General features: G+C 24.8%; 1 protein-coding gene across 2 annotated transcripts in view; it reads left to right on the top strand.

The window, feature by feature from the left end:
• Nucleotides 1-16,864, top strand: part of LOC111674537 (pro-interleukin-16-like) — a 123,704-nt gene that overhangs the window by 85,665 nt on the left and 21,175 nt on the right. Inside the window, exon 1 of one of the 2 annotated variants that reach the window (XM_046951076.1) lies at nucleotides 8,036-8,205. The exons of the other annotated variant lie outside the window; for it this stretch is intronic. The gene's annotated coding sequence lies outside the window, so the exon portion shown is untranslated. Of the gene's footprint in view, nucleotides 1-8,035; nucleotides 8,206-16,864 lie in introns of those variants that run through there. 2 annotated transcript variants of the gene reach the window in all.

Below are 16,864 nucleotides of genomic sequence, written 5' to 3'. Positions count from 1 at the left end.
CTAGTTCTGTTCTAGTTCTGTTCTAGTTCAGTTCTGTTCTAGTTCTGTTCTAGTTCTGTTCTAGTTCTGTTCTAGTTCTGTTCTAGTTCTGTTCTATTACTGTTCTAATTCTGTTCTAGTTCTGTTCTAGTACTTTTCTAGTTCTGCTCTAGTTCTGTTCTAGTTCTTTTATTTATTTGGTTAGTTAGTTATTTAGTGAGTTAGTTATTTGGTTAGTTAGTTAGTTAGTTAGTTGGTTGGTCAGTTAGTAAGTTAGTTAGTTAGTTAGTTAGTTAGTTAGTTAGTTAGTTAGTTAGTTTGTTAGTTAGTTAGTTATTAAGTTAGTTAGTTAGTTAGTTAGTTAGTTAGTTATTTAGTTAGTTAGTTAGTTTCTTGATTTCTGTTATAAGTTAGATTTGCTTTGTTATTCCTTTGATTTTCAGTCTTGCTGTTGTGTAAAGTCTTAATTTCAGTTATTACGAATCTAAGTTAACTGATTGTAATAATAAAAAATATTAAATTATTTCATGTTTTAAAAAATTGCATAATTATAATTTTAACATCTTGTTTAAAACTTCTCTAAAATTATAACAAATAACAAATATTTCAATTTTTTTTTCTTTCATTAAACATCTGCTTTAAATTTTTTATATACGAAGATGTTTACAAAAAAATTAAAAAAAATCGTGATAAAGCGATAATTTCTTTTGAAATGCATAATTTCACTTTCGTTTACAGAAAAAAAAAATAAAAAAAAAACAAAAGCAACTAAACAAAAACTTACTTATTTACCAGTTTATGAAAGAAATAAACAATGTATAGTTTTATAGTTTTTTATTATAATTTATTTTTTATTTTTTGTTAATAAAACCCACGCAAAAACTAAGTATTTGTTTGAAAACTTGCTTTGATTTTTTTTTTTTACATATTTCAATCAATCTGTATTAAAATTTTTATGTTATTTATAGTTAGTTTTTTGTTTGTTTGTTTGTTTTGCTTATTTCTCTTTTACTTTTAAAGTGATTAATTTGTAATAATGTAAATCAAAATTTTTATAGAGTAAAAATTTGATTTGAAATTTTGTAAAATTTTTTTTCTATGGTATTAGTTTCTTCCTTGTGCGATTATTAGTTTAATAAATAGTTTCAGGTTTTTTTCCAATACAAACCATAATAAAAATAACCAAAGTAATTGATTTTAAGGAAATATTTTAACAGTTCCTTACAAGCAGCTAATAATTTAAAGTTTTTTTTTTCAAAATTTGTAATTTTTATTAAAGAAAACTTAATTCTTTTTTTTTTAGCCACAACAACCTTAACATTTTAATTTATGTCAATTACTTTCAACAAGGTGTTTCCCTTTTAGTTTTTTTTTTCCAACAACAATATTTCTTAATGTTCTTTAAGAGAGAGGGAGGGGGGAGAAAAAAGGTGGCAAGTTAATTTATGTTTTAACAGTTTTAAAACAATGTTCTCTTTTTATATTAAAAATTTAGAAAGTCCTATAAAAAAAACTAACAGTAAATTGAAGGTGTTTTGTCGTGGCTACAAGGAAGACACACCTTTGTCTATAGTTACGAAAAACTACAAAAAAAATGCTCATAGAAAAAAAATAAAGAAATATTGTTTAAAATCAGCTTAAGAATACTTAACAAGTTTATAGAAGTTTTATAACAGTTTTTTTTATTATTATTTTATAAAGAAAAAAATCTATAACATTATTATAATTTAAATCAATTGCAAAAAAAAAACAATAAAAAACAGCCTTTGGAGGTTTTTTTCTAACAATCTCTAGTGAAAAAAACTTGGTTAAAACAGTTCAATTGTTGTTGCTATTAAAGGGATGGGCCACATGATTTTTCTTTTAGCAAATTTTTATTATTAAGTAATTTTTTGTTGTTTCACCAACAAGTGTCAACCGCTCACTCGTTTTTTTGTCAAGAGTTAATTTAAATTTTAGCTTAGATTTTGTCATTTTTAAAGTTGAAGAGGTTAAAGGTTAGAGATCATTAATCATATTCTTAAAAATTTTAGTATTAACTCCTTTATTAAAACCGCTAAAAGTAAATTTTTTGTTTAAAAAAGGTTACTTATAAAAGTAACCGGTTACTTTTTCTTAACAACTTACTTAGAACTAATGTTAACGTTTAAACAATATCTTTAAAGCAAGGATTAGACAAAAAAGTGAATTTTTGTAAAATTTTAAAATGGTTACTCGTAAAAATAACCGGTTACTTTTTGTTCAAAACTTTCTTGAAGCTTACATTAGAACTTAAGTAATACTTTTTGAGCAAAAATTTATCAACAAAAAAGTGTGTTTTAAAAGATTTTGAAAGTGGATACTCATTAAAGTAACCGGTTACTTTTTGTTGAAAACTTATTTAAATTTAAATATGAAGTTATATAATGTCTTAAACAATATTTTTACAAAAAAGTGTATTTTTTAAGATTTTGGAAGTGGTTACTCACAAAAGTAACCGGTTAGTATGTAGTTGGATAGTTGGTTAGTTAGTTAGTTAGTTAGTTAGTTAGTTAGTTAGTTAGTTAGTTACTTAGTTAGTTAGTTACTTAGTTAGTTAGTTACTTAGTTAGTTAGTTAGTTAGTTAGTTAGTTAGTTAGTTAGTTAGTTAGATAGGTAATTAGTAGTTTGTTAGTTAGTTTGTTACTAGTTTGTTAGTAAGTTAGTTCGTTAGTTAGTTAGTTAGTTAGATAGGTAGTTAGTAGTTTGTTAGTTACTAGTTTGTTAGTAAGTTAGTTCGTTAGTTAGTTAGTTAGTTAGTTAGTTAGTTAGTTAGTTAGTTAGTTAGTTAGTTAGTTAGTTAGTTAGTTAGTTAGTTAGTTAGTTAGTTAGTTAGTTAGTTATTAGTTAGTTAGTTAGTTAGTTAGTTAGTTAGTTAGTTAGTTAGTTAGTTAGTTAGTTAGTTAGTTAGTTAGTTAGTTAGTTATTTAGTTAGTTAGTTAGTTAGTTAGTTAGTTAGTTAGTTAGTTAGTTAGTTAGTTAGTTAGTTAGTTAGTTAGTTAGTTAGTTATTTAGTTAGTTAGTTAGTTAGTTAGTTAGTTAGTTAGTTAGTTAGTTAGTTAGTTAGTTAGTTAGTTAGTTAGTTAGTTAGTTAGTTAGTTAGTTAGTTAGTTAGTTAGTTAGTTAGTTAGTTAGTTAGTTAGGTAGTTAGTTACTAGTTTGTTAGTTAGTTTGTTAGCAAGTTACTTAATTAGTTAGTTGGCTAGTTGGTTAGTTAGTTAGTTAGTTAGTTAGTTAGTTAGTTAGTTAGTTAGTTAGTTAGTTAGTTAGTTAGTTAGTAAGTTAGTTAGTTAGTTAGTTAGTTACACATTGTTGCTACACAACTTTTGTTTAGCAACATTTGTAATTCATCTAAAGCAACAAATAATACTGATAGTTTTCTTCTGCAACACATTTTACCACTAAATGAGTTTAATATAACAAGAAATAAACATTGTTGAGCAACATTTCTGAACTGGCAACATGTGGCAGTAAACCAATTTCTTGTTATTTAAAAGAAAATTTAAACAAAAACTTTTTTATTTCCTATTTCTCAGTTGATAATATTTCTATTTTTGTTGCTGAATAGCGTTTGTTTAGCAACATTTTATTACTGAACAGCACTAAGTTTCTTATTCGCTATTACACCAAAATATTATTACAAAATAACAACAATTTAACATTATTCTGCAACATTTTATATCTGGCAACATGTTGCACAAAAAAATTCTTTGCAATTTAAAGGAAAATTGCAATAAAAACTTATTTTTAACAATATAAAACGGTAATAACAGCAAATAACTATTGTAGCTTAACATTTTCGGTTTGGCAACATGTTGCAGACAAAATTTTCTTTGTAATTCTAAGAAAAATTTCAACAGAACTTAGTTTTATCAATATATAACAGTAATAACAACAAACTCATATTGTTAAATAACATATTTGGCTTAGCAACATGTTGCAGAAAAAAAATTCTTACTAATTTAAAGAAAAATTTTCAACTAAAAAACTCAAGTAAAAACTTGTTTTTAGCAATAGATAACATTAACAACAGCAAAGTAATATTGCTACACAACATTTTTGGCTTGGCAACATTGTTGCAGAGCGACATTTTTTACGGCAAAAACCTAATTTTAGCAAAAAAAAAACTATTAAATGGAAACTTTCAAAGTTTTTTTCTAATTCAATTAAATTTATTGTTATTTGATTAAAATTTAAATAAAATCTCAAGAATTTCCTAATAAAACCATTAATTTTTTCCTTTATTTTTCTCTAGCAACTTTCTCTGAACAATTACTTTTTAACCATAAATAATTCTTAAAAATTTCACTCTTTCTTCTGTAGATGAAACCATGGCAAATCAATAATTTAATTCAATAAACAATTATATTTCTTAAAGAAATTCTTGGGGTTATTTTTTTGTAAAATTTAGCAGCAGGGTGCTTGATTTTTTTCTTTCTTATTTTAATTAATTTATAATTTGTTTATAGATTATTTTCTATGAATTTTTTTTGTCACTTCTTTTTTACAACATATCTGGGTACTTTTTCGGTTCAATCATTATTATTAGCAATTATAATTGTTTATTTAAATTAATGCATTAATTCTTTTTTTTTCTAGTATTTGGGATTTTTTATTTCTATTAGAAGTTTACCGACAAGTTATCAATATCATGGGTTGTGTCTCTGTTATGTTGTCTTTGAGGCAATGCCATTGCACAAAGCTTGTTGCTTTTCTTCATTATTACTTGTTTGTATATAAATATATTTCTTAATTTAAATATTTATATTTTGATTGATTTATTGAGGAAAACTCATAAATCATTTAGAATTTTATTATAAAGAATTGTTATAAATGTTTATTTTCTATAACAGAAATTAAAGAAAAACTTTAGTTGTGATATTTGTTTTTAAAAGAAAATCTTAAAATAGTTTTAGAAATTAAACGAGGTTATTGTTTAGTTAGTTTTGCTAAATGTCAGTGACAACTTGAGAAACTGTAATTTCAATAAATTAAAAACAGGAAAAGCCTTAATTTGAATTTAGGGATTTAGACTATGGACTAGACTAAATACTTGTCCATGGACAAGTCTATACACTCGTATCCAGTCTATTTACCAGTTTATGTAACAGTTAATGAAGTTAAATTTGCTGTACAAAGTATTAAACCGAAAAGTAACCGATTACTTTTGTAAGTAACCGTTTCCAACATATTTAGAAAGTAATTTTTTTTCACTTACTTTAGTGTTTAAATAATATTTTTATGCAAAAAAAAGTATTTTTTTCAAGATTTTTAACCACAAGTAATCGGTTACTTTAACAAGTAACCGTTTTTGATATCTTCAAAAACTATCTATATCAATTAATTTTCATGTCTTTTTATTATTCAATTGAAAAAATTTACTTTCTGTCGATTTTTAACAAAAAGTAACCGATTACTTTATAAAGTAACCGGTTCTAAAGTATGGAAAAATAACCATTTTTGCTTTTCTTAATTATTAATATAATATTTTTGTGCTAAAAACTAAATATTAAAGATTTTTAACCAAAAGTAATCGGTTATTTAAAAGAGTAACCGTTTTTGAAATCTTCAAAAACTATCCATTTCAATTAATTTTCATGTCTTTTTATTATTCAATTGAAAAATTTTACTTTCTGCAGGTTTTTAACAAAAAGTAACCGATTACTTTATAAAGTAACCGGTTTTAAAGTATGAAAAAATAAACTTTTTTGCTTTTTTTAATTATTAATATAATATTTTTGTGCTAAAAACTAAATATTAAAGATTTTTAACCAAAAGTAATCGGTTACTTTAACGAGTAACCGTTTTTGATATCTTCAAAAACTATCCATTTCAATTAATTTTCATGTCTTTTTATTATTTAGTTGATAAAATTAACTTTCTGCTGGGTTTTAACAAAAAATAACCGATTACTTTATAGAGTAACCGGTTCTAAAGTATGACAAAACAACTATTTTTGCTTTTTTAATTATTAATATAATATTTTAGTGCTCAAAACTTAATATTAAAGATTTTTAACCAAAAGTAATCGGTTACTTTAACGAGTAACCGTTTTTGATATCTTCAAAAACTATCCATTTCAATTATTTTCATGTCTTTTTATTATTTAGTTGATAAAATTAACTTTCTGCTGAGTTTTAACAAAAAATAACCGATTACTTAATAAAGTAACCGGTTCTAAAGTATGGAAAATAAACAGCAAATTAAACATAATTATTAAAACCTACCTAAGCCAACCCTTTTTTCCCTCAACTCTAAACAATAAAATTTAAACAGCTGTTTTTCTATAAAGATAAATAAAATTTTTCAAAATATTTAAAAGATTTTTTTCTTTGGTTAGACAACTTAATAAATATTAACCTTATTGTAACCACATTTATCTGTAGATTTTTTTGCAATTTTTTTTTTCTATTAAAAGTGTTACAAAGGTATTTTATGGCTAAAAAGATCATTAAACTATTATTTACTAAACTTGTGAGTTTATGTATTTCAAAATGGTGGTTTTTTGTTTCAGTTAAATATTTTTTGGTTTTCGTTTGTTTATTTTGGAAAATCTATAACAATACTCAATAAATTTTAAAAAATTACTGACATAAATAAAATTTTTTGTATATTGAAAAAAAAAAAAAACTTTATAAATAATTGAAAATAATCATAAAATTTTATGTTAAATATTAAAATAAAATCAATATAAATAACTAAAAACAACAATTTTAATAATTTATGGTTTTCTAAAATAAAAAGTAACCGGTTAATTTTTTTTTGAAATATTCAACAGTTTTACATAAAATGCAAAACAGACTAGGCTATATTTAGACTAGACTATAATAAGACTATAGACTAGCTTACAGACTAGACTATACACCAGACTAGACCATAGACTAGGTAAGAGACTAGACTATAGACTAGACCATAGACTAGGTATAAGACTAGACTATAGACTAGACTATAGAATAGACTAGACTATAGACTAGACTATAGACTAGACTATAGACTAGACTATAGACTAGACTATAGACTAGACTATAGACTAGACTATAGACTAGATTATAGACTAGACTATAGACTAGACTATAGACTAGACTATAGACTAGACTATAGTCTAGTCTATAGTCTAGACTATAGACTACACTATAGACTAGACTACAGACAAGAGACTATAATCTTAAATAGTATTAGATTTTCCATTCCTGTTACATATGTACTTGCACTTTTTTGGTGTACTTGTTGAAGAGTTTAAGCGATTGTTCTCTAGTCCTCTCTTTGTTCTAATACCGTTTTTATTTAAAGAGAATTATTAATTTGAGGCTTAAACCAGGTTTAATTGATTTTTTTTATTTAAAAAAATATATTTTATATTTTTTTTAAGTAAAAAAATTTCTTTAAATTGAAACTTGAAATTTCTAAATATTGATTATTAATAGCATGATTCATTGCTTAAAATCTAATTGAAGTTGTACAGCTGTTTCATTTGCCAGTTTGTTCCTTTTATCATTTGATTACTCATTATCACTTATTGGTGTTGGTGCTTAGGCTCTCTTTTTTGTTTACGCTTATTCTCTCCCTCTCTCTTGTTTTTTGGAGAGCGGAATTTGTTTTATTTAATTGGCTCTTTTTTTTCTGTTGTTGTTGGTGTTCCAAAAGTGTGTAGTTTTATTGTTGGCAAAAAAACCTGCTTGTTAAATTCAATTCGAAGGCCTGTGTTGATCAGACCAACAAACAGTCTTAATTTAGTGATCGCTTTAAAAGGTTGTTGGTTAGAAAACGCGGCTCGGTTAAATGAATAAAAAAGACTTTTAGAAAATAAGAAAAAAATACGAACTTATTTTAAAAGTATTTTATAAAAAAAACTTAAATAATTTTTTTTATTAAGTTATAAATTTAAGAAAAAACGTGAAAAAAATTTCATGAAAAGAATAATTTAAAAATGAAATTGTGGTGATAAATATTCTTTTTTTTATAAGTGTTCATAAATAAATCTTTAATAATTTTTGGTTTTAAATAAAAAAAAAACAAACAAAAATTATGCAAATATTTTTTTAATAAAAAACAAAACTATTTAAACAAAATTTCTTTTGTTTAAAATTTCCAAAAAAAAGTGAAATTTATTTTTGTAAAATTTACTACTTCTTTGTTAAACTGTCTGCGTTTTTTTATTATTTCTCAACTTGATGTGGATTAATTTTTGCAAATATTTAAATTTTAAGGTAAAAAAAACTAATAAAATCTTTTTTTTATAAATTATGACAAAATTATGTTAATTAAAAATAAAAAGAGAAGATTCTTTAAAAATTTCATCATTAAATGTAAAACAAAAAAATTTTAATTAAATTTAACTACAAAGAGGGGGAGTTTTAGATAATAAAAAAACATGCAAATTTTCAATCAAATTAAGAAATTAAAAGTGAAAGAGTTTTAAAAAAAATTAACAAAAAAGTTAAATATTTTTTTAAATGATTTATGAGACAAAAGTAAAAGTTTTTAGAAACTTTGTAAAACAAAAACATAAAACAAATTAAAAATGTTAATCAAAATTTAGCGAAAAAGTAGAATAATTGAAACCAAAAAAATATTTGCAAATAAATTAAAGGTTTTAAATTTTTTTTTTTGAAATTTTAAAGATTAAAATTTTTTTTTTTTTTATTAAAAAAAATTCTTTTGTTTTTTTTACAATTTTTAAAAATTTAGCTTGAAACTTGCAATTTTTTAAACAAAAATTACTGTTAACTACTTCTCAAGACTTCCCTTAAGTTAATAATGCAGTTTAGCCACTTTTTGCAAACGGTTACTTGAAAAAGTAACCGGTTACTTTTGGTGAAAAATCACTCTTAAAGAAACTTTATATCTGAAAAAACATTATTTACAGCTTTAAAATTACTTTAAAGTGATGAATACTTAAAAAAACACAAATTTTTCTAAGTTCCAGCAAATGGTTACTCGACAAAGTTTAAAATGTTATAAAATTTAAAAAAAATTAGTAAAAATACATTTTTCTTAAAAAATTTTAGTAAAAACTTATTAAAAATTGCTTAACATTAAATAAAATTTACTTTGAAATACTTTTAAGAAGTTTTTGGATATGGTTACTCGAAAAAGTAACCGGTTACTTTTTGGCAAAATTTGCTTTTAATGAAACTTTAAACCTTAATAAGCAATAAAAACTTCTTTAAAATGATCTTAAAGTAATAACAACTTCAAAAATCACAAATTTTTTCTTAGTTTCAGCAAATGGTTACTCGACAAAGTTTGAAGTTTTATAAAACTTTTTTTTAAGTTTTAGTAAAAAACATTTTTCTTAAAAAATGTTATTGAAACCTTTTTAAAAATTGCTTAACATTTAATAAAATTCATTTTGAAATAATTTAATGAAGTTTTTTAACAAAAGTAATCATTTTTATAAGTAATCGGTTATTTTTTTAAGTAATCGCCTTCATTTGAAGAGTAACTTTAGAATTTATAACTAAAATTGTGTGAATTACAAAATTATTAGAAAGTTATTAAGTTTTTTGACATGTTTGCTTACAAATTGTTCAATATTTCAAAAGTAATCGGTTACTTTTTGGAAAGTAATCGCTTTAATTTGAAAAGTAACATGAGAAATTATGACTAAAATTAGGTGACTTATAATATTATAAGAAAATTATTGAGTTTTATGACATTTTTGCCGGTAAAAATATGAAATTTTATAAAAGTAATCGTTTACTTTTTTTGCAAAGTAATCGCTTTAATTTGAAGAGAAACTTTAGAATTTTGGATTAAAATTGTGTGAATTACATAGTTATTATCAAATTTTTAAGTTTTACCACATTTTCGCTGGTTAAATTATGAAATTTTTTAAAAGTAATCGGTTTTCTTTTTTTTTTGGAAAGTAATCGCTTTAGTTTGAAAAGTAACTTTAGAATATATAACTAAAATTGTGTGAGTTTTAATATTATAAGAAAATTATTAAGTTTAATGACATTTTTGCATAAAAATTTGTAAATTTTTTAAAAGTAATCGATTACTTTTTTGAAAGTAATCACTTTAGTTTGAACAGTAACTTTAGAATTTTTGTCAAAATTGTGTGAATTATAATATTATAAAGAAATCATTGAGTATTATAACATTTTTGTTAACTTTGCTAAAATTTTTTGCTAAATTGATACATTTTTTTAAAAGTAATCGTTTGTTCTATTTTAAAGTAACCGGTTGCGTTTTTTAGAGTAAACACTTCGATTTTGACAATATTTATAGAAGATTTATTTAAATTAAAAAATAAATAGGAAATGTTTAAGTTTTACAGCAACTTTCTTAATATATTTTTTTAATAAAATCAAACGGTTACTTTTAGAAATTTCTTAAGTAACCACTTGGTTTTTTTTATTCAAACCTAAGAATTCACTTTGATTTTAACAATATTTATAGAAGATTTGTTTAAATTAAAAAATGTTTAAGTTTTACAGCAATTTTCTTAATATAAAATCAAACGGTTACTTTTAGAAATTTCTTAAGTAACCATTTGGTTTTTTGGTTAAAACTTAAAGGAAATAAGTTTTTTATATTGTAAAAAGTTATAATTAACAATTTGTAAACATTTTAGAGTTTAAATTAAACGATTACTTTAAAAAAAGTAATCGATTACTCTGTGGCCTCCGGTAGGTTAGTGTTTAGTGTTCTAGTCTGGTAGATTGGAGGTGGTGGTTTCGATTCCCAACTGAGGCAATGGTTAAGGAGCGCACAACAGGCCCGATAGAGACCTAACTAACTAATCGATTACTTTTAAAAAGTAACCGATTACTTTTAAAAAGTAACCGATTACTTTTAAAAAGTAACCATTTACTTCATGATGGAAAATGGTTTAAAAATGTGATTAGTTGAAAAAATTTTAGTTTTTCTATAAAAATTCTTTAATTTTTTTAGTTTTTTTAGCAATTTTTGTAAAATTTTTATAGAATTTTTTTTTATATAATTTTTCCAGGAGTTGAGAACAACACAAAGGAATTAATATGTTGTTGTTCTTGTTGTTTTTGTTTAACCATATGCAAACTGTTGTTTATTTTAAAATATAAAGCCTTTTATGGAATTTTGTTTTTCTCTTTAGTTTTTTTTTTTTGTTTTTGATTTGATTTAGTTGTGTGGAGTTTTTCAGATTCTCAGGAATGTTGAGTGTGACTAAAAAGCAACAAAATGTTGTTGTTTTTTTTAGACTTTTGCAAAAAACAATTTTCATTCAGAATTCTCAGACTTTAGCAAAAAAAAAGTTGAGTTTTTGTTTTAACAAGAGTATATTTACAATGCATTTCAATCTTTAAGATACAAAAGTATATAGATGTTGTATGTGTTGTCTTACGACAACGTTGAATTGCACTAAGTTGTGATGATGGATTTTGTTGTCGTTTTTTTTCTCTCTCTCTTTAAAAGCAAACAATAAGTAGAAGATCGAGTAATAAAACTAAAACAACCACAATAATATGAAAAAAAAGAAATAATAAAAATTACATTCTTTTCTGAAATAACAATTTCACTATTAACACTTTAAGCACAAGAGTTTTTTTCTTTTTCGTCAGACATCCATACGTATGGGGTTTTTTTATGGAATTTTTTTTAGACTATTTTAGGTTTTGGTAACGAGTAGTTGAAATTTTTTTCTTCTTATTGTGGCCATAGACAAGACTTAAGGAAGAAGATGAATTTTTTTCAATTTCGGTTATGGTTTAGTAAACAGTAGCTTTACTATATACATATATAACAGCAGCGGTCAAATTTATACATATATAGAGTTATTTAAGCCAGTCTGTCTGTCTGTCTATCCGTCCGTCCGTCCGTCCATCCATCCGTCCGTCTGTCTGTCCATTTTTGCTTTCTGTTCTTCTTTTTTAACAAAAACTATTTTCTTTATATTTTTTGTTTTTCTACTACCACTTTAAGTGGTCTGCTGTGCAACATTGTATTTACTGAGGCGTATCGACAGCCAACTATGTTGATGGCACAGGAAAAAAAAACCCCAAAACAAATACTAAAACAAATTTACATTTTAAGCAGTTATAGTTTTTTTCGAATAAACAAAAAAATCCAAAAAAAAGTAACAATCATTTTTTTTTTTGGAATTTTATAAAATATTGAGGAATAAATGTTAAAATTGTTCATAAAAATGAAGAAGAAAACTGCATAACAAGTACTTTAAAACAAAAAAAAAGCTACAAGTGGTTGAGTAACAAGTGGCGAGGGTTTCGGTTTTTTTCCTACTACAGATAAAAATGCAATCGTTTACCTTATGTATTACTGAAATAAAGGGAACAATGCTGTCTAATTACTTAACAATGTTTAAATGGAAAGAAAAATGCGAAAAAGTGGTTACTTTTCAAAAAAAAAGTAACCGTTTAATTTTTTGCCTCAAACTAACAAACATTGTGATAAATTAACTAATTGTTAAGGTTTTTTTTTTAAATTTTATTTTAAAATTTAAAAAAAGCCAAATTTTCAAAAAGTAACCGGTTACTTTTCGCAAGTAACCATTTAGTTTTCATCACAAAAATACTTAAATTCATGATACAATCACTAATAAACACATTTTTTATGATTTTTCCTAAAAAAATTAAAAAAATTCAAAAAGTAACCGATTACTTTTTTCAAGTAATTGATTACTTTTCCCAAGTAACCATTTAATTTTTAAGTGATATAAACTAAAACAAACACTAGCCAACAAATTTTCCATTTATAAACAAATTTAATGCAAAATAATTTAATAATCATCAAAAGTAACCGTTAACTTTTTTAAGTAACCGATTATTTTTCATAAGTAACCATTTAATATTTATCTCAAAATAACAAATATCATAGATATTAAACAATACTTAAACTTTTTCACGATTTTTGTTAACAAATTCAAACAATTTTCCAAAAGTCAAAAGAATCCTAATCGGTTTTTGAAAAAGTAACCGGTTATTCATAAAAGAAATTTTTACTTTTCTTCTTAAATTTCTTTTAAATCTTACTATTAAGATAGATGAGAAAGATAAATAAACAGTGTTTTAGTAAAATTTTATGGTTACTTAAGAAAAGTAACCGATTAATCGGAAAAAATTCAGCGAAATGTTTAGATTTTTTTGAGATTTTTACTTAAAACTAAAATTTTACTTATTGAAAAAGTTATTTTTTTAAAAGTAAACAGTTATTTTAAATTAACCGATTCTTTAAAAAATATAACCGGTTCTTTGAAAAAAATAATCGGTTTTTTATTAATCGTTTAATCTTTTTTGCTAAATATGTTTAAAATTATTGTTTAACGAAGTTGTGCATTTTATAGATTTTGTTTTTTCATTAGCTTTGAAATTTCTATAATTTCTAGGTTTTTTTTCTAAAAATAACCGGTTTTTGAAAAAGTAACCGGTTAGGTATAAAAGAAATTTTTACTTTTTTTTCTTAAACTTTGTAAAATTAAATTACTGAGATAATCGAGAACGTTTATTTTTTTAATTTTTAATAACAGTTTTATGGTTACTTAAGAAAAGTAACCGATTAATCGGAAAAAAAATTTAGCAAAATGTTAAGAGTTTTCTTTGGTTTTTTAACTTGAAACTAAAATGTTACTTAATTAAATATTTTGTTTTAATTTTTTTTTTTTTGATTCGGTAGCTTTGCAGTTTCTATAATTTCGAGTTTTTTTTTTTTCTAAAAATAACCGGTTTTTGAAAAAGTAACCGGTTATGTATTAAAGAATTTTTTTTTTCAATTTTTCCTGAAATTTTGTAAAATTATATTATTAAGATTATACTAAAGATATATTTTCTTTTTTTTTATAGAAATTCTTTGGTTACTCAAGAAAAGTAACCGAATAATTGAAAAAAAATTTAGCGAAATATTTAGATTTTTCTTTGTTTTTTTTAACTTTAAACTAAAGATTTACTTAATTAAGTAGTTATTTTTGTAAAAGTGTTCAGGTTTTTTAAAAAATTAACCGGTTTTTGGAAAAATCACCCGGTTTTTCAATTATTCCTTTTAATTTTTTCCAAAAAGCTTAAAAATTATGATTAAATGAAGTTTTTTGATTGTATTTTCATGTTTGAAGGTTTATTTGTAAAAGTAACCATGTTTTTTTCAAAAAAAAGTAACCGGTTCTTGGGAAAAAAAGTAACCGGTTTTTTAAATTATTCGTTTAAATTTTTTGTTAAAAAGCTTAAAATTTATGATTAAATAAAGTTTTTTATTGTATTTTAATTTTTGAAGGTTTATTTTAAAAAAGTAACCGATTCATTTAGTTAAAGTTGATTATTTTGACAGTTATCTTAAGGTTTATTTAACTTTTACTTTTAAACTTTTTGTTTTTGTTTTTTTTTCTGATAAAGAAATTTCTTTAAATGTTTTTATTCTTAACATGTTAAGTTGATCTGAAAAAAATAACTTTCTTTTTTAATTTTATTTTCTTAAAATATTTAACAAAAAAGCAAATTTCTTTCAACCGCAAAGAAAAAAAATCGATGATTACACTTTACTTGCAAAAGAATTTGTGTCAATTTTATTGATAATCATTTAAAACGTACTTATCAGCAGTTTATAGCAATGCAAATAAAATACCTTTTTAGAATTTTAAATAACTTCTTAAACACTTTTAAAACAACAACAGAAAAAAAGTAACAAAAACACAAAATTTATGATTTTGCAAAATTAACATTTTAGTTCAAAAAACAAAAATAAAAAGTATTTTGTATTATTTTGTACCAATTTAAAATGCTAAACCAGCAAATATTGATAAATACAAAGAGAAAAAAATGTCGACAACAAATGTCTCGTTATGTGACAAGAATTTGCAAATGTCATCAACACTTGATGAAATTTACAAAATTTATAACAAAAAAAGTATAAAAATTTCAAAGTTTAAGGGAAATTCCATGCAAATACAAAAATATTTAGAGCAAAGTTTTAAAATTAAAACAAAATAAAAAAAATATGTATTAAAATTGCAAAAACGTTTTAACTCGAGATACCCTAATTTGTTTCTTCAAAGTTAACACCTACATATAACTTCTCCTTTATTTTGTATCATACAAGTTTCATCTTTTTGGCAACACTGTGCTATAGAGTCATAAAGAAACTGTTTTTATGTTGTTGTTGTTGTTGTTGCTGTTATTGCACTTTACTCATCGTGTGTGGTTGATTACTCATTTCATGTTGTTGTTGTTATTGTTTGCAAGTGCATCTTTCGTTGTTGTTGATTGTAGTTGTTAAGTTTTACTCGTGTTTGAGTGTTTGCCTTACCCAGCAGTTTAGTTGGACATTACCAAACAACCTATTAAACTTACACAATAGGGTGACTATCTATTCCGATCTTGACCTGCAAGGAAATCAATCGCCACCTTATAGATTACAAAGAGACAGTAAAAAGCTTATGTTTGTTTTTCAAGTGTTCAATCTCACTCCCCCCGGGGGCATGTTGCCTTGGTGAAGCCTCCACCCTAATGTTATTGTAATCCAAGGGTATAGAGGTGTTTTCCAATAGCTCAGTCTGGCCGCGACTATAAATTGGTACAGTCTACTGCCTGGCTTACTCCTTGCATAGATTGAACGAGGTCAGTTGGACATTACCAAACAATATATTTAACATACTACATAGGGCGTCCAGTTTACCAGCTATTCTGGCCACCTTATAGATTACAAAGAGACAGTAAAAAGCTTAAGTTTGTTTTCAATCCAATCTCACTCTCCCCGGGGTCATGTTACCTTGGAGAAGCCTTCACCTTGGTGTTACATAGAACGAGGTCAAACTAGAGCACCGCATAATCAGGTACTACGGGTGACCAGTTGCCTGCAGGACTATGTCCTGGCTGGACGTAGTGGCTGTGGTTTAATCCCAAATTTGCGAGAAGAGTAAGTTGTGATTAAAGGACTGATTTAAGGTAAACGGAATTGATGTTTTACATCTCGAAAGTTAAGCAACGGGCCAGCAATGGTCAGAGATTAGATAGCTTGAGTACTTCAGCAAAGTGCTTGTATATGGACCGGCCCAATTCATTTACAAAAATTGCCACTTGAGTTGTTCATTGAAGGATTCAGGGGCGATGGTAGACCTTTGTTCAAGTCTAGCCAGTGGATGAAAAAGACCACCGTGGGTTAGGGCTTCATGCCAGGTACTCATGTAAAGCACTTCAACATTCATTGTCTAATCTCACTTTCTATCTCTCTCCCTCTCTTACAGAAAGAATAACAAACTTCTGGCTAAAATAGTGACTGTCTAAACCCTCGTTCACAATCGCCACCTCATAGATTACAAAGAGACAGTTAAAAGCTTAAGTTTGTCATTCAAATGTCTAATCTCTCCTTCTCTCTCTCTCTCACAAAAAGGCTAAAATAATGACTGTCTTCACCCTCGTTCACAATCGCCACCTCATAGATTACACAGAGACAGTTAAAAGCTTAAGTGTGTTTTTAAATGTCCAATATCTCTCTCTCTTTAGTGACTAAAGTAATGACTGCCAAAGACTGCAAAGACTACATCCTTGACGAAATAGAGCCAACCAGGTGGTTAGCCCTTTTAATGGAAGATTACAAAGAGACAGCAAACAGTTTAAGATTGTTTTTTAAATGTCTTCTCTCTCTCTCTCTCTCTCTCTCTCTTATAAAAAAGAACTCTAAACTTTAGTGACTAAAGAGATGACTGCGTTTGTCTTTTTCGTATGCATTTTGACTCTTTGTCGAACTGCTGGGTAAATATGAATGATTTTTGTTCTTGTTGTTTTTGTGTTTTTTTTCCCTTACAAACACTCACCATTGTCTTTATCTTGAAAAAATATAGACGTTTTTTTTTTAAATTTTGCTATAAAAGGTTATATTTATTATTAAATTCGATTTTTACGCAGATTCGTTTTTCTTGATATGTATGTATGTTTCTTT

Source organism: Lucilia cuprina, chromosome 5 (genome assembly GCF_022045245.1).
Source record: "Lucilia cuprina isolate Lc7/37 chromosome 5, ASM2204524v1, whole genome shotgun sequence".
Classification (NCBI taxonomy): domain Eukaryota; kingdom Metazoa; phylum Arthropoda; class Insecta; order Diptera; family Calliphoridae; genus Lucilia; species Lucilia cuprina.
Note: the sequence above shows the minus strand (reverse complement) of the source record. Positions and strands in the feature narration are given on the sequence as shown.